The 15,942-nt window shown below is 44.8% G+C and overlaps 1 protein-coding gene across 3 annotated transcripts in view; it reads left to right on the top strand.

The window, feature by feature from the left end:
- The first annotated feature begins 1,160 nt into the window (after window positions 1–1,160).
- The window catches only part of SVIL (supervillin), a 153,924-nt gene continuing 139,142 nt past the window's right edge, over window positions 1,161–15,942 (top strand). Inside the window, exon 1 of one of the 3 annotated variants that reach the window (XM_060280865.1) lies at window positions 1,161–1,492. The gene's annotated coding sequence lies outside the window, so the exon portion shown is untranslated. Of the gene's footprint in view, window positions 1,493–1,634; window positions 2,372–15,942 lie in introns of those variants that run through there. The other 2 variants (XM_060280867.1, XM_060280866.1) reach the window with 2 other exon arrangements.

Here is a 15,942-nt window from a genome sequence, read left to right on the forward strand (position 1 = left end):
ATGCGGGTGGTTTAGACCACAGCGCCTAGGGCTTGGTGATCGGAAAGTCAGCGGTTCGAATCCCTGTGACAGGGTGAGCTCCCGTTGCTCGGTCCCTACTCCTGCCAACCTAGCAGTTCGAAAGCACAAAGTGCAAGGAAATAAATAGGTACCACTCCAGCAGGAAGGTAAATGGCGTTTCTGTGTGCTGCTCTGGTTCGCCAGAAGCGGCTTAGTCATGCTGGCCACATGACCCGGAAGCTGTACGCCGGCTCCCTCGGCCAATAACGCGAGATGAGCGCCGCAACCCCAGAGTTGGTCACAACTGGACCTAATGGTCAGGGGTCCCTTTATCTTTACCTTTAACAGCATGTTCAGCTGAGCCTGGAAACAAACTGCTACTACCAACTGGACTGATGTGAAAAGAGTGTCACAAGCATGCAGGGCTGTCTTAAGCGTATCTGGCGTCGTGGTGCAAAGAGCCCTCCGGCGCCCCGCCCCCCCGGTTTTGCAGTGCGGCTGTCTGGCGGGCACAGCAGCACGGCGCCCCGGCGCATTGCGCCACCCAGCCTTGCCTTAGAGCCGGCCCTGCAAGCATGTCTCCCTTCACTCCTGTCAGCACCCAAGCAGCTGCATTCTGAAGCAAAATAAAAGGAAGACAGAAATCGTGGTTTGCATGGAATCGCCTTTTCCTCCCTGGCCTTTCTGAGCTGAACAGCAACGAGGTTTCTGCGCGAAAGTTTCCTCTCCCCAGGCCCTGAGGCGTCAGAAACTTGGGCTCTCCCTGAATGACGAAAGGCAAACCGCTGCAGAGTTCTTGACTTAAGCCAACATGGAAATTAAATCGAAACCAAACAATGCCCAGCCCTGGCAATTGCGCTCATGGTGCCTGAGGGAAAGGCACTCCGTGTATGCTCTAACGTGCTCTCGTCGCTGTTTAGAACCAAACTCGGCCAAGGAGCTGAGCTCTGCCTAAGGCGAATATTGTAATGAGCCCTAACCCTGGCCACACCTGGGAGCTTCCGCCTCCGTGCAGCTCGCCCCCGGCGCGAGGGAGAGATTCGGCCTCGGCGCTCGCCCCCCACACCCCGACTTGTGTCGCCGGCGGCGCGGAGGGCGGCTCCCCCACCCACAGCCCTCCCCTTCCGTCCCAGCCAGAAGCCATTCCAGCCCGCGCCTTCCCGTGCAGGCGCCCTCAGACAGACGTGGGGTTTGCTATCGCTGGCGGCCGTCCGCCGAGGCAGCAGCAACCTCCCCTCAAGCCAAGCCAGGCCCGACCGGCAGCGGCTCTCGCACGAGCCGAACTTTCTCATTGGGCGCCCGCGCGCCCTCCCCGCCCCCCGCCAGCTGCTCGCTCTCCTTGCCCGCTTAGCGGCAGCAGCAGAAGGCGGCGAACTTTCTCTCCTTTGTTGGGAACTTCTGCGCTCTTGCCTTTCCTTCGGCCAGCCGCTCCCGGGAGCTGAGGAGAGGCAGGTGGTGGGCGCCTCGGCGGCGGCGCCCCGCAAGCCCCGAGGTAAGGAAGGCGGGCTGCGAGCGACCCCCGCCCAGCGTTTGCCTGCCGCCGGCGACGCGAGGAGCGAAACAGTGACTCTGCGGCGGCAGGGGGGGGAGAGACAAACGGGGGGCAGGTTGGGGACGAACCCTTATGAGGGGACAAGAGGGAGCGAGGGCGGGTTGGTAGGGGAAAAGAGGAGCGAAAGGTCTTGGCCTTTCCCTTCCCTTCGCAACAATACAGCCAACCAGCCGGCAGGCTCTCTCGGCAAGGACGGGAAGCGGCTCGCCTCAGAAGCTGCTCGGCTACAAACGTCCATTGAGAAGGCAGCGCCGAAGCGGGGCCGGGGGGGGGGGCGGCAGAGGCTTCAGGCTGTGCCTTCTTGTGTAACCTCGCCAGCTGCCGTCGAGAGCCCTCGGGCTGGGGGAGACCCTGGGCTGGAAGCGAAGCTGCTCTCTCCCAAGCAGCCGGCTCCGCTTCCGAGGCGGCGAGAGCCCTGCGAGAGAAACAGCTCTGGAGTAAACGTGGCTTCTGAAGGCGCCAGTCCTCATGAAGCAGCTGCGTAATTGTTTTCGCAGCGGGCTTCCCTCCCCCTCGTTAACCCGAGTAACAGCAACGCCTGCTTATAGTTGACAGCTGGGTGTGCAAACAAAAGTCTTTCTTCTGGACGCCAAGTTGCTTCGAAGAACGTCTCTTTCAGGGAAACTCCCGACATCCACTTCTGTTCTGGATAGGAGAGGTTCAGAGCTTTTCGCTGCTAGTGCACAGGGTCCTTCCGCTACCTGGCGAGTGTGGCTCAGAAAGGTATTGAAAGGATCTGCTCATACTGTACTGTATTTCCACTTGGGGCTTCGCGAGGGTTACAAAGGCTTTTCTTGCTTCCGCGAATCTCTAAGCTGAGTAAGTCTCCCTTTCTGGAAGGGGATCTGGAGAGCGGGTCCAGGGTCACCTCCTGCATGACTGTGTTGAATTGCTCGATTACTTTCCTGCTGTCTTTGAATGTCTTGTCTTAGTTCAGGACTAATTGCTTCTCTCAAGACCTTCTGCAGGCTGCAGCAGCTGTAAAAGGGAGTTGTAGCTGATGTGAAAGGTGGGTGGGTTCTAGATCTGAAATGTTTCTTTTCTGAGGCCACTTTGTTGGATCACTGTGTGATCTCAGTGCTTGTCAAAGTTACTGTTTTCTAGAGTTTGCCTCTAGCTGGCGATTTTTTAAAAAAACTTTAATGCAGAGAATTGAGCAGTAGAAGGAGGGGGAACTTGGGAAGACTACTGTACTTCAATTGATGGAACTAGTTTTTTGTGGTAAATAATCCTTTGATTAGTTTTGCATTAGTTTTCCTTCACTGTTGGCAGGACAAAGTATAGGGAGTTCTGCTCATTTAGGCTGCAATCCCTGATCGACTTACTGGGAATCAGCCCTATTGAGGTCAGTGAGACTTGCTCCTGAAATGACAAGCGTAGGCTTGCACTGTCTCCTAGATTTAAGTGTTGCTTCAAGCCAAATTTCCTGATTGATGTCTTCACCCCCTAACCACAAAGTTCATCCCTCGGTTTGGTATTTTTCTCCCTCCGCTTCTATAATGGTTAAAGGGCACTCAAATATGGCGAGGCATCTCCTATTGGAACATGAGCTTCGCTCTAATTGGCTAATTTATATACATTTAGAATGAACCAAGCAGTAAAGCTTTTTTTGGACTGCATCCTTTCAGGCTGCCGGTACTGGAATTGCATAGCTGAAACCAGGGAGGCAAGGGGAAAAACCAACCCTCTCTGCAGATTATAAAAAATAACTTTGGAAGAAGGCTAGGTTGAAATTCTACATGGATCTGCTAGCCTTGTGTGGCTGGAGATGGGTATTTTAAAATAGCGGGATTTGAAAATACCCAGGTAGCTATTGGGAAGAGGGCAGACCATGAAAAACACTTGATTCTCATTTTGCATAATTTGCAAACCGGGCCGCACATGATTATTGTGCAAAATGTTGGGGTTGTCAGTAAAATTCATGGCAAATGCCTTATAATATAAAGCACATGTTCCCACAAGGGCCTTCCCTGGTGCTTGTAGGGTCCACTCCACTGCCCTTCCCTCACTGAAGTTAGGTTTTAAATAAGCATTTCTCTTGTAGCCAACAGAACAGGTTTTGGTGTGCGTTCAGCTACAGAGGGTGTGCAGTGCCTATGACAGAGTCTGTGGTTTGTATTTGTGTGCACAGCCCCCCCCCCCAAAGCATTGGCAGCCCCCACTTTATGTGAAGGGGGCAGGGATCTGATACTCTCCAGAAGTTGCATTTCAGCAGTCATCCCTGACTAGCTGGCCCATGCTGGCTGGAGTTTATGGGAGTTGTAGTCCAATGTCCTTTGCAAGGCCACAGGTTTCCCATCCCTGTTTTACTTACTTTTTTATTTTATTTTTTAAAAAAATCTATACTTCATCTGGGGATCACAGGGTGGTTTACAATACAAAACCACAAAAACTCATAACAGTTTGAAAGGCCAAAGATTGTTTAATTAGGCAAAGGCCCAGGAAAAGAAGAATGTTGTTGCCTGGCACCTAAAAATATGCAATGAAGGTGCCAGGAGAGCCTCCATGGAAAGAGAATTCCACAAGTGGGGAGCCACCACAGAAAAAGCATATTCTTGCGTTGCTACCCTCCAGACCTCTCATGGAGGAGGCACATGAAAGGGCCTCAGATGATGGTCACAGGGTCCGGTTGGTTCATATGGGGAGAGGCAGTCCTTGAGGTATTGTGTACCCAAGCCATTTAAGGCTTTATAGGTCAAAACCAGCACTTTGAATCGGGCCCAGAAACTAATTGGCGGCGGGGGTTGGTATTATATGCTCAAACCGTCTTGCCCTGGTGAGCAACTTGGTTGCTGAATTCTAAACCAGTCAAAGGATGATGAAAATTTTCCCAGTGTTGCTCCTACTGACCTGGATTTCATTCCCTTGACCAACACTTTATTTTAAATGTTGTTTTTTCAACCTGCTTTCCTAATAATCAAGGTGGCTCAACTGCAAATAAATAGCTGAAAATGCCTTAGAATTCTGAAATGCACCAAGAAATTAAAATAGCATAAGCCATAACAACAGAACAGCGGTATAGTATTGACAGCCAAATGTTTTATTCTGGAATATAATTCATATTCCTCTGGAAGTTGAAAGAGAAGTATCTCTGCATTTCATCCCAGGAGGAGATTCTGGAGACACTTCTCCTTGCAAATGATGTTCTTAACCAGGCATTCACAAACTGTGGCCCTCCAGATGTTTTGGCCTACAACTCCCAAGATCCCTAGCTAACAGGACCAGTGGTCGGGGAAGATGGGAATTGTAGTTCAAAACATCTGGAGGGCTGAAGTTTGGGGATGCCTGTTCTTAACTCTTGCAGCAACTTTGCTTCTGGGTCTCTCAACCCAACAATGTCTGACTTGCTATAGACATACATATGAGGTCTGTATATTAGTTTGACTGGTTTGTATATCTTCATCTCTGATCAACTCCCCCCCCCCCCCGGCATTAGATTTAGCTTACAGTGTTTTCATTAGGACAAGCCTACATGGTGGAGGGTTGAGATAAAGGATGGCCCTGTTTATTGCAACTTGATTCATATACCTGGGTGTCATTTTCCTTCCAGCTGCATTCTTCCTCTAAGACTAGGGCACTGCTTCCAGCCTTTTTTTAATAAAAAAAAATGGCTCCTCCTGGTGTGAGCAATGTTTTCAGAAGACTCTCCCTCCCCCTGCCATGCCTGTTGCCTAATGCTATGGCAGTAAATATTATCTCTGTTGATTGGACAGGTCATCTTTCCAAGCTCTGACTTGACCAACCTAAGGGCTAAAATGATTTCCATCAGGTGTTGAAGATTTGACTCTGTAAGACATGGGTCTTATGTGCCTAGAGCTATAATCCTACTTACCTGGAAGTAAACCCCTCTAAACTCAGTGACACCTGGTTCTGAGTAGACATGTATAGGACTGTACTGTTAGCCTTGACAACATTCTCAAGGCAGCTCTTGGAGTGGAGGGGGCACTTAATTTCACTGATTGTTGGACATTTAAAAACAACAACTCAAACCCCTACTCTGTGATCTGTGGGCCATGTAGCAGCAGGGCATAGTCTAAGAAATTCATACAATAAATGGATATAAAGGCACATAATGCAGCTGTTTTGCTGGAGTTAAGATGGTCTAGGTGTGGCCAGTGCCTGAATAGAAGACTGCCTGTACATGGTGCCTCGAGTTTCACCTTGGAAGAAAGGTGGAAAATAATTGAGATAAAAAGTATTGGCAGTTGAGTTTGGGAAACTTGAAAATGCACATAGTACGTCAGCTTGTAATCTTTTATGCTGTTTTGTATTCCAGTGGTTGCATGCAAGCCATCTTTATTTGTAAAAGGAAAGGGTATAAATGAATGAACAATCATAATGTTTACAATAATGAGAAACCACCATTCTTACACAAAGTCTTTAAAGCAAGTACTGTACTGTACTATCTCCCTGCTGTGTAGGAGGCGGGGGCACTGGAGCTGAGAGAAAAGATATGTAGGTTTGAACCAGAGACTTCCAGATTATCTACCTTACTATGATGATACATCAGTGGTGGTAACTCTGCAACGGGGTAAGAACCATGTGGCCCCCCAGATGTTGCAGTACCATAACCCCCATTATCTCTTCCTGCCATCTATCATGTAGGTTGGTGTTTACGGGAATTGGAGTCCAGTAACATCTAGAAAGTCTGTCACTTCACTCCGGAAGAAAATAACTTTTGATACAATATAAAAAGAAAGACTCTCTTCCTTGGAATCTTTTCATCACTACTGGTGTTTGTAGGGAGGTGACTGATCTGTACAACTTGACTTGCAGCAGGTTCTTCAAGAGATCCAAGGCCCAGAGACCCTGCTTGCCCAGTTGTTTTGTTGATATGTGGCCTGCCTGAACCTGAACAGCTCAAAGCAGGAAATTACATAAAATGTGTACAGATTTCTTTGAAAGCCCCCCCAAAAAAGTTCTGCAGGCAAAACCCTTTCTCCCCGAAGCAAAGCCATCTTTATGTATTCTGTTTACATTTCATGCCTTGCTTTTCCAAAGCGGCTAGCAGCAGTACAACACCCAATTCCAAACAAAATTCAATAATAACCAAACTATCAACATATATACTGTAGATAAAAACAGCAGCTAGTTGAACAAACACTAGGAGATCATCATAACCTCACCAGGCTCTTATGGGTGAAAAATGCAAAGACGGTCAATATGTTTTAAACAATTATTGTTTATTATGCATTGCAGAACAGAATAAAACCATTTATTATTATTAAATTTCATCTGATCAGATCACCGGGCTGTTTAATAATAACCACTTCACCAGGTCAAAGACTTGGCTGAACAAGATTTTCACCTGCTGCTGAAAGGCCAGGTGGAAGGAGGCAAGATGGGCTTCCCTTGGAAGAGACTACCAGAACATGGGTACAGCCACTAAGACAACCGTCTGTTGCATCCCTGCCAGGGTCTGCTCTTTGCAGGATGCAGAGGACAACGCCTCCTATCTTATAATGCTTACTCATCAAGGTTGAGGAATCTTTTCTGTCATGGGCAGCATTCCCTTGGGCCTAATTTGGGGCACTGCATGCTGGTGGGATCAGAGCTCTTCCTTCCTTCCTGCCAAGGGAAGGACAGAGAATTCTTCCCTAAGGTCTGAGCTCATTACATGCAGAGGGCTTTCTCCCACCTTTGACAGTGTTGGTTTTGGCTCTTGCTTCCATTTCCCCCTTCCTCTTCTCTTTTTCCTTTGGGCCTCCTCTCACCTGTGTGAAATTAAGATGAGGACCACAGATGTTCCCCACGCGTGCTCTGCATTGGCTTCCTGCATGCCCCAGTTGTTTGAATCTGGCACATGGGTGGTACAATCAGGAATAAACCCTTGCAAGATCTTGGAGACTTCAGTGGGGACCTGTCAGAGGCTGGGTTGCAGTTTCAGCTTTCCCCTCACCTTGCTTTCAGTGGTGTAAGAGCAATTGCAGTTTGGCTCCTTGTCATTTCTCTGGTCATCATTGAGAGCCCATGGCTTTATGGGAAACAGTTCACAGCTCCTTTCCATGCTGGCGTCTGGCACCTCCTTTCTGGAAACTGGAGGGAAGGGAGAAACCTACAGTGTGGTCTCAGGTTACAACTTTTATGAAAATTGGTTGCACTGATTAATCAGTTAAGGCTTGCAGCACTAGCAAACATTTCCTAAAAGTAAAACACTTGGTTAGATAGGCACATTTGTGTGCTCCTCTTCAAGTTGTTATGTAACTTGGCATTTTGTTAATGTTGATTACTGTTTTGATAGTAACAAGGGTATAATCAGTTGCCTGAAGGCAGGATGATGGAAAATGAAATTCAGGAACACAGGAGCTTTTCTAAATATCTTTTTTATGCATTGCTACAACTTGTGAAGTTGATTTGCATCTTGTGCAAATTTCAGTTGTTTCATATTTCATCTCTGGAGGCTGTGTGGACACTTCCTGATTGCTTCATTTCACACATTGGTGCTAGAATTTAGCTGTGGATGGAGCTGAACTGGGCGTTGGGTTATTGTTCTCTCCCTTGTTAACATCCTGTTTGTTTTTAATTCTTCAGTTCTCTTTACAATAGGAAGTTCGAACTTCTACAATTGCTGTAGTGCCAAGTTTAGACCCAGGTGAAGATTGAATTGTTCAAAATCATTTGCAGCTCAAACCTATGAATATCTACTTAGAAGTAAGTCACACTGACTTCAGTGGGACTTACTCCAAAGTAAGTGTACATAGGATTTCAGACTTTTAGAAACTGAGCATCAAGATATGACCGTCCAGATGTTGTTGGACTTGGGCTCTCATCATCCTTGACCCTTGGCCATGCTGGCTGTAGCTGATGAAGGTTAGAGTTCAACAACATCTGGAGTGTCACAGGCTTTTTGTTCCTAACTTAAGAAGCAACATCTTTCCATGCAAATGCAGGTGTCGTTATTTTTCTCAAACTGTTCCTTTTTTCTCTATCCCCACCCTAGTTTTCCTTCAGCTTTAAAATATTCATAATTTCTTTTACCCTGGAGTAATTACTCTTGCTTGTGCTGTACCAGAAGTGTATATATGGAAATATACTTTTAATTACATTTGTTTAATTATAGTTGGTAAACCATGCCTCCAGGACTTAAAACACAACTTTTTCTGATCTGGCATCTGAGAGGTAATCTCAGATGTGACATGTTCAGAGGCAATACAATGTTGAGGATTAAAGGTTGGAGACAAATAAGGGAAGGCCATTGGTTTCATGTTGTGCTTCTGGGCTTCTAGAAACTGACAGGCCAATGTTGGAAACAGGATACTAAGTTAGATAGCTGCAACGGCACAATCCGGTGAAGCAATTCAAAAAGGGATGCAGAAATGATTTCATCTTTCAAGCAATCTGTATGATGACGCTTTCCTTTTTATTTTTTAAAAGTGGCCTTAAAGAAGGGCTGTGTCTGCTGCATCAGACCAAGGGCACATTTTGTCTAGTTTTCTGTTTGCATGGTGGCCAACCAGAGGCCCACAAGCAGGACTTGACTGCAGTAATTCTCTCCCACTTGCATTCTGGTGGCAACGTGTGTCCGTCATGACTAGAAGCCACATATGAATTTGTCTCACCCCATTGTTACAGCCATCCATCACTACACCTTGGGGTACAAATTCCATAGTTTAACTACAGTATGTGCTGTGAAAAGAAGTACTTCCTGAATCTCTTACCACACAGCCCCTTGATCCCAGTATTATAAGAAAGGGGAGGAAAAACTTCTCTTTATCCATGCTAGGCATAATCTTATAAACCTCCATCATGTACCTTCTTACGCACCTTCCCCCCTAAAAACTAAAGAGCCCCAAACATGATAAGATTTTCACATAGGGGACTTCCTCTAGTCTGTTTTCTGCACATTTTCTGGCTGCATATTATCATTTTTAGAGGTGTGGCAACCAGTATTTCAAGGGCTTCGTAGTGCTTAATGTAGCTTTTATAATGCAAATCCTCTTCCTTCTGAACCATGTGAGTGTCTGCTCCTGGAGTAATATCATTAGAGGGAAAGGTGCCCTCCTCTAGATAATGCTAAATTATTATTTTTTTATTTTTGCTGGGGCAACTGTGATAGAATAAGCAGCACAAAACACTCTGCTGAAATCTTTTGTGTAGAAGGTGGCGTTACTCCAGCAGGGTTGCAACTCAAACTGGACACATTTTTCCAAACGAAAAAGGTGGCCTTCGTCCTAATCTCCCTGGATATTTCTGCTCCCTCTTATCACAATTATTGTGCAACAGATGTTTTGCTGGAAGCTGTTTTTAAACCTTACAAATCTTAATAAGAAAACGTTATCGTTCATATGTGATGTGGATTGAGAGGGGTCTGTCGGATTGTTTTTATATTGTTTAGCAGGAAAGCGCATTTCATAAGAATTTAATTTTTAAAAGTATGTACATGCTGTTCTTTTTTGTTTGTTTTAAAAGGGGCAGCAGTTATCTCTTTCTCCCCAAGCCTTTAATGCACAAAGGCAACATTGTAAATTATTTGGCTTTTTGTGTGCTGGGATAGGATAAGTTCTTAGATATTGTGGATTGTTCCTCTGCATTTCTTAAGAGTGCCATATCAGCTATAGCACCTCTATGTGGATTTAAGTTGAAATGTAGTACAGTATCTTAGTACAGTAAAATCATATCTGCTTCTAAATTTTGAAAAATCCTTGATAAGAGGGGAATGGAATGAAAGTCGAGGCTTCATCCTTAGGGAGGGAAGAAGGACTACAAAGATGCTGTACAATGAATTGCACCAAGGAATGGTGAAACAATTTTCATTGTTGGCCAGAAACGGCAAGGAATCAAGTGAAACATACACATTTCAAATTCAAATATAAATGTTGATGAATGTCATTTGTTATTTGTATCTGGGTCACATTTGTGATGCCTTGGTTGACCCCACAAAACATTTCCCCCCAACTGTGGGGTTTATCTTGTTAACCAAAAGCTATTTTGATCTTGATGCCATTTTTCAGTAACCCTCCTTACATGTTACAACTAGGGATGTGCACTGACAGCAAGATTTGGTTTGGGGCCTGATTTGGTACTTTAGAAAACACCAGATTTGTGCTGAACTGATTGGGTGGGTGTCTAATTTCACTTTGGGTCAAAGCTGAATCCAAATTATTAAGAATAAGCTTTTTGCATTCCCCATTCATAATTATAGTGTTGTTGTTGTTGTTGTTGTTGTTGTTGTTTAAAAAACCTTTTTCTTTCTTTCTTTCTTTCTTTCTTTCTTTCTTTCTTTCTTTCTTTCTTTCTTTCTTTCTTTCTTTCCATAATTAGATTAAATTTTAAGATATAGCAGCCCCTTCTGGTGAGATGAATCCTGCAAAACTTCAGAAGGGTAGCTTTAATTGTTTTTCAAAAGGGTAGCATTTAGAGTTGGGGGACAGTTAAAAAATGATTAATTTAATCTCGTTGTTGTTTCATGGGCAAATGGTATAAGAATAGCATACATTGCAGAGGTAAGTCTACCGTAAGTAAGAAACCTGCCAAATTGCAGACAAATGGTTCTAGGGGTTTGTGTACTGATCATTCTTAAATTGATATTTGAGGGTGGGAATGAAAAAGGCCTTCACTTCTCTCCTTGTGGTTTTCTGGGGGAAAAGAAAAGAAAGAAAAATACTTTGTAGAGTTGCCCCTTGGAAATTAATTTTCATATTTTCAGAAGGATGGGTGCATGAACTATGGAGTTATGCTGAATGAAAATACAGCTTCAGTGTTCCTACTCAGTTGACACAGTAAAAGACTCCAGACTTACAGAAACTAGGTGCAAAGCTCATTTGGCAGGAGTGGATATGTGGACATGTGACAGAGATGCAGGAGGTCTTGAATGCCCAGTATTTTCCAAGCAAGCACTGCTTAACAGAACTAGCAAAAAGCACAGACCAGAGCAGAACAGGGTGCTGCATTAGTTCAACATCCATTCCCCAAATCACTGAAGATTTGAGACCCCTGGTAAAATCAATCACACTTGTTAGAAGCTAGATTTGTCAAGTCACCTTCTTTCCCCATTAACCTAATGTTTTCCAAATGTGGCAAGCACGGGGATTATTATTTTCCAATTTTTGCAGACACCAGCATTTTTTTATTTTTTGGAAAAAACAAACCTCTGAAACTGCTTTGGAACTCCCTGCTTCAGCTGGGGCCACTTCAGAGATGTCCTGCTTTGGCTTGGACAAGCCCTAAATCTATCAGAGATGGCCTACTTCAGTTCAGGATTAATCTATAGTACCTGCAGTTTACAAAGGGAAGGGCTGCAGCTCAGTAGTTCAGTGGCAGAGCCTTGCATATAGGTGGTCCTTGGTTCAATCCCCAGCATCTCCATGTAGGCGTGGGGATTCTCCTTGTCAGGAAACCTGGAGAGCGACTGCCAGTCAGTGTTGGTGGACCCGTTGTGCGATTTGGTATAAAACAGCTCCCTATGTTCTTATGCAACACATGCTGACCATTTCCAAGGCTTCCCTAGTCCCGATACTTTGCACTGTTTATTTGATGGATTGCATCTTATCCCACCTTCCTGGGCTAAGAGGTAGAAATTGAAGAGTTGAACTTGGGTTTGTCTGCCTCAAGTATAACACTTTGTGTCATCATGGCTATTGGTATGTAGCTCACAGTTTCAGCTGGACATGCCAGTCTTTTCATTTGGAACCTTAAAACAATGCAAAGCACGCCTTTCACACACACACACACACACACACACACACACACACACACACACACCCCTCTAAGTTCTGCCACTTCTCAGATACTTCTAGTTATTCTAGGTAAATAAAAATTCAGATGCTGGTATTCAGGAAGACGGAATTCATAAGGAATTCAGATGCTTTAGATGAAGTCAACTTAGTTTTGCAAGCCCCACTTGTATCCACTTGTGTTTAGGTCTGAAATAAAAGGCAGCTGCAGTCCATGCGCCAGGCTTGTGTTTGGCTGCTTCCAGCTCCTTCTTCATGGTGTGTGTGCCTGCAAGCGTGTAGCATTATTCTGGATTACATTGCAGTGTGCTCAAAAGTGCCTTGCATTTCCCAGCTGTTTCACAATTTTTCTCTGCCTGGCCCTGCCAGCTGCTTTTGCCCAGGCAAGTGTAGATAATATGTTGGATCTTCTGATTTTCTGTGTTTACTAGTTCTGGTGGCCAGGCTTTTGTGTATGTGTGTACATATGTATATGTATAGAGATGCGGGTGGCGCTGTGGTCTAAACCACAGAGCCTCCTGGACTTGCCAATCAGAAGGTTGGCGGTTTGAATCTCCGCAACAGAGTGAGCTCTCGTTGCTCTGTCCCAGCTCCTGCCAACCTAGCAGTTTGAAAGCATGCCAGTGCAAGTAAATAAATAGGTACCACTGAGGCGGGAAGGTAAACAGCATTTCTATGTGCTTTGACTTCCGTCACAGTGTTCTGTTGTGCCAGAAGCAGTTAATTCATGACCTGGAAAGCTGTCTGTGGACAAACACTGGCTCCATTGGCCTAAAGCGAGATGAGCACTACACCACATAGTTGCCTTTGACTGGACTTAGTTGTCCAGGGGTCCTTTACCATTACCTATATATGTATATCTGTACAGTATATGTACATATGTCCTGCCAGCCAAGCCTTTGAATATGTGCATTCAAAGTGAAGGGCATTCGACATGTCAATTCAGTGGTCATAAGTGATAAAATATTAATAGTGATTAATTTGCTCCAAGACTTCATGAAGGGTGGTTATTTTTTAAAAAACTGCACAATATAAAACAGAAGCAGTGCCCTATTTAGATGAAAATATTGAGTGCAGAAAGGATTGAATTAAGTATATAGAACAATATAGAAACTGACCAGCTGCTACTACTACTTCTTTTGGATGTATGTGTCTCATATGGTTGTGTTAGTGAAGCAACAGGATAACTTCTTGGCACAGTAGCTCTTGCAGACTCATCAGCAGGAAGTTGCCAAACACCAGGAAAGAGACATTGAGCAGAAGCTACTAATCTCTCTATCTCGGACTGCAGCATAGCTGGTGTACAGAGGGAAGAGTAGCAGTGGTTCCTATAGCAATTTGTGCTCACTGCTGAGGTCAAGATGGCAACTATAGCACTGTCAAGTGACAAACCCATTGACCACTTCCTTCACCCTGGTAGATTCCTGTCAGTTTCGGCTTGACCCACCCAGCAGAAATTCAATCCTGTGTCTAGAACTGGGTGACAATCTGACTGGAAATATTATCCTTTCCTTATATGGTTAGTCTCAAATTGCTGGGGAAAGGCTCAGCATCAGGTTGCAAGACCTTACCTACGGAACAGTTCTGTATAACCCAAAAGCTTGCTACCCTTCCCCCAATACTGTTGATCCAATGAAAGGGTTTTGTTTCTGGGCCAACTCACTCCTAACTTTATCTGTTTCTGACATTTAATGTCCGAACCTCCTGATGTTTTCTAAAAGAATAGTTGAACTAATAGTTACAGAATACCTTCTGTAAATGTTGCTCACCACAATTAAATTGTAGCAGTAAGAAACTGAGGGGGCATGGAAGGATTTTGTTTCTTTTTCTATTTTCCCTTTCTTTTTTAACCATTAACCTCATTCCCAAGAACTGTGGATGTTAAGTGGTCATCTAAATATTTTGGATGTAAAAAATTCACTGCAATATTGGTGAGCTTTGAAACCTGCAATGTCAAGCTGTTCTTGATGGTTCATCGGGGAAAGGTGTGACTGAGGAAACAAAAGAGGAGGCAAAGCCTCAAAACAATCCTGAAATATATATCGTTATCCATTGTACTAGTCCTTGTGAAACAATGACTTGTCCAAAATGTTTTGGTTGATGACTGCCTTCTGCAGGGGCAACAAGATGACGGCTGTTCTACCAAAACAACATCTCTTTGCAAACCATGTCCAAGCTTCACTTTCAATCTCTAGTTAAGAGATGAACCATGGGCAGCATGAACTATGGTTAACATCTTTGCAGATATAACTTTAAATCATGGTTAAGGGGGACTCCCAATTTTCTAAAAAATGGTTGGCAGGAAGCAACTGGTGTACAGTGGTACCTCGGGTTAAGAACTTAATTCGTTCCGGAGGTCCAGTCTTAACCTTGAAACTGTTCTTAACCTGAGGTACCCCTTTAGCTAATGGGGCCTCCTGCTGCCGCCGTGCGATTTCTGTTCTCATCCTGAAGTAAAGTTCTTAACCCGAGGTACTACTTCCGGATTAGCGGCGTTTGTAACCCGAGGTACCACTGTACCTTCATTTGGCCCCTGGATATTTGCAACTACCCATTCCAAACTGAAACAAAAATAAAGGCTATTGGTCACTTTCCTAACTGCCTCTTAAAGATCAGGGGTGCCAACTTGAATAAAATATTGTGGGGGCCCAGGTAAGCCCTGCCCCACATAATCAATCAAATGGTGCATGCACATCCTTGAATGGCAATGCCCATCAACTTTGGGGGGGGGGCAAATATTTTATTGTGGGGGCTGAAGCCCCCACGGCCCCAGGAGTTGGCTCCTATGCTAAAGATGATCGTGCATGTGGACTCGAAGTAGCGAAAGATATAGAAAGAAAATATCCCAGCTGTTTCCTCAGAACATCCAATTGTCTTGAATTTGCTGCAGTTTGTGGTTTTGTGTGTGCTTTGTGTGATATAAAAACCTTGCCCTAATATCTAATTCAGTGGTGTGTGTTTTTATATTAAATTCACCCTTGCCCCCAATGAATAATAGAATAGAATAGAATAGAATCATAGAATCACAGAGTTGGAAGAGACCACAAGGGCCATCCAGTCCAACCCCCCTGCCAAGCAGAAAACACCATATAGAATCATAGAGTTGGAAGAGACCACAAGGGCCATCCATATGGTGTTCATATTTCCTGGAAAAGAACGATTTGTCATTCCTTATTAATGGAAGGGAGAAACAATAAGAGTGGTATGTTAAAGGGGGATGCAAGGGTGATAGCAGGTGGAGCAGACATTTGTGTGCACACAAGCTTGAAAACGTGGTTGTTTTAAGGGCGTGAGAGTGAAAAGTGCCAGCCGCGTTCATATTTTCTGTCTTTGGGTGCCTTGTTTCTGTGTGTGACTGATGTAGACCCTGAACGTGGCTCTCATATTTGGCATGTGTGGGCAACACTCAAAGATGTTTCAGTGACAGATCATGACACCTTCCGTCAGATGGCACAACAGCACCATAGCTACAAGGAAACAAACCTCCTTCCAACTGTGTCCTGAACATTGCAAACACAGCTTAAGGAATAACTGAGCATTCCTTTTTACTAGCAGAGGTAGATGCTTAATCATCATCCTTGGATAAGGGATTGCATTTACTTAATGAATGATGAATGCCACTTTTGCCCCTGCTCATCTGCTTTGCATGCAAAAGGTCCCGCAATCAATCCCCAGGGTCTCCAGTTTAAGAGGGTTCCAGGTGGACTTGGATGAGGC

Source organism: Zootoca vivipara, chromosome 12, assembly GCF_963506605.1.
Source record: "Zootoca vivipara chromosome 12, rZooViv1.1, whole genome shotgun sequence".
NCBI lineage: Eukaryota > Metazoa > Chordata > Lepidosauria > Squamata > Lacertidae > Zootoca > Zootoca vivipara.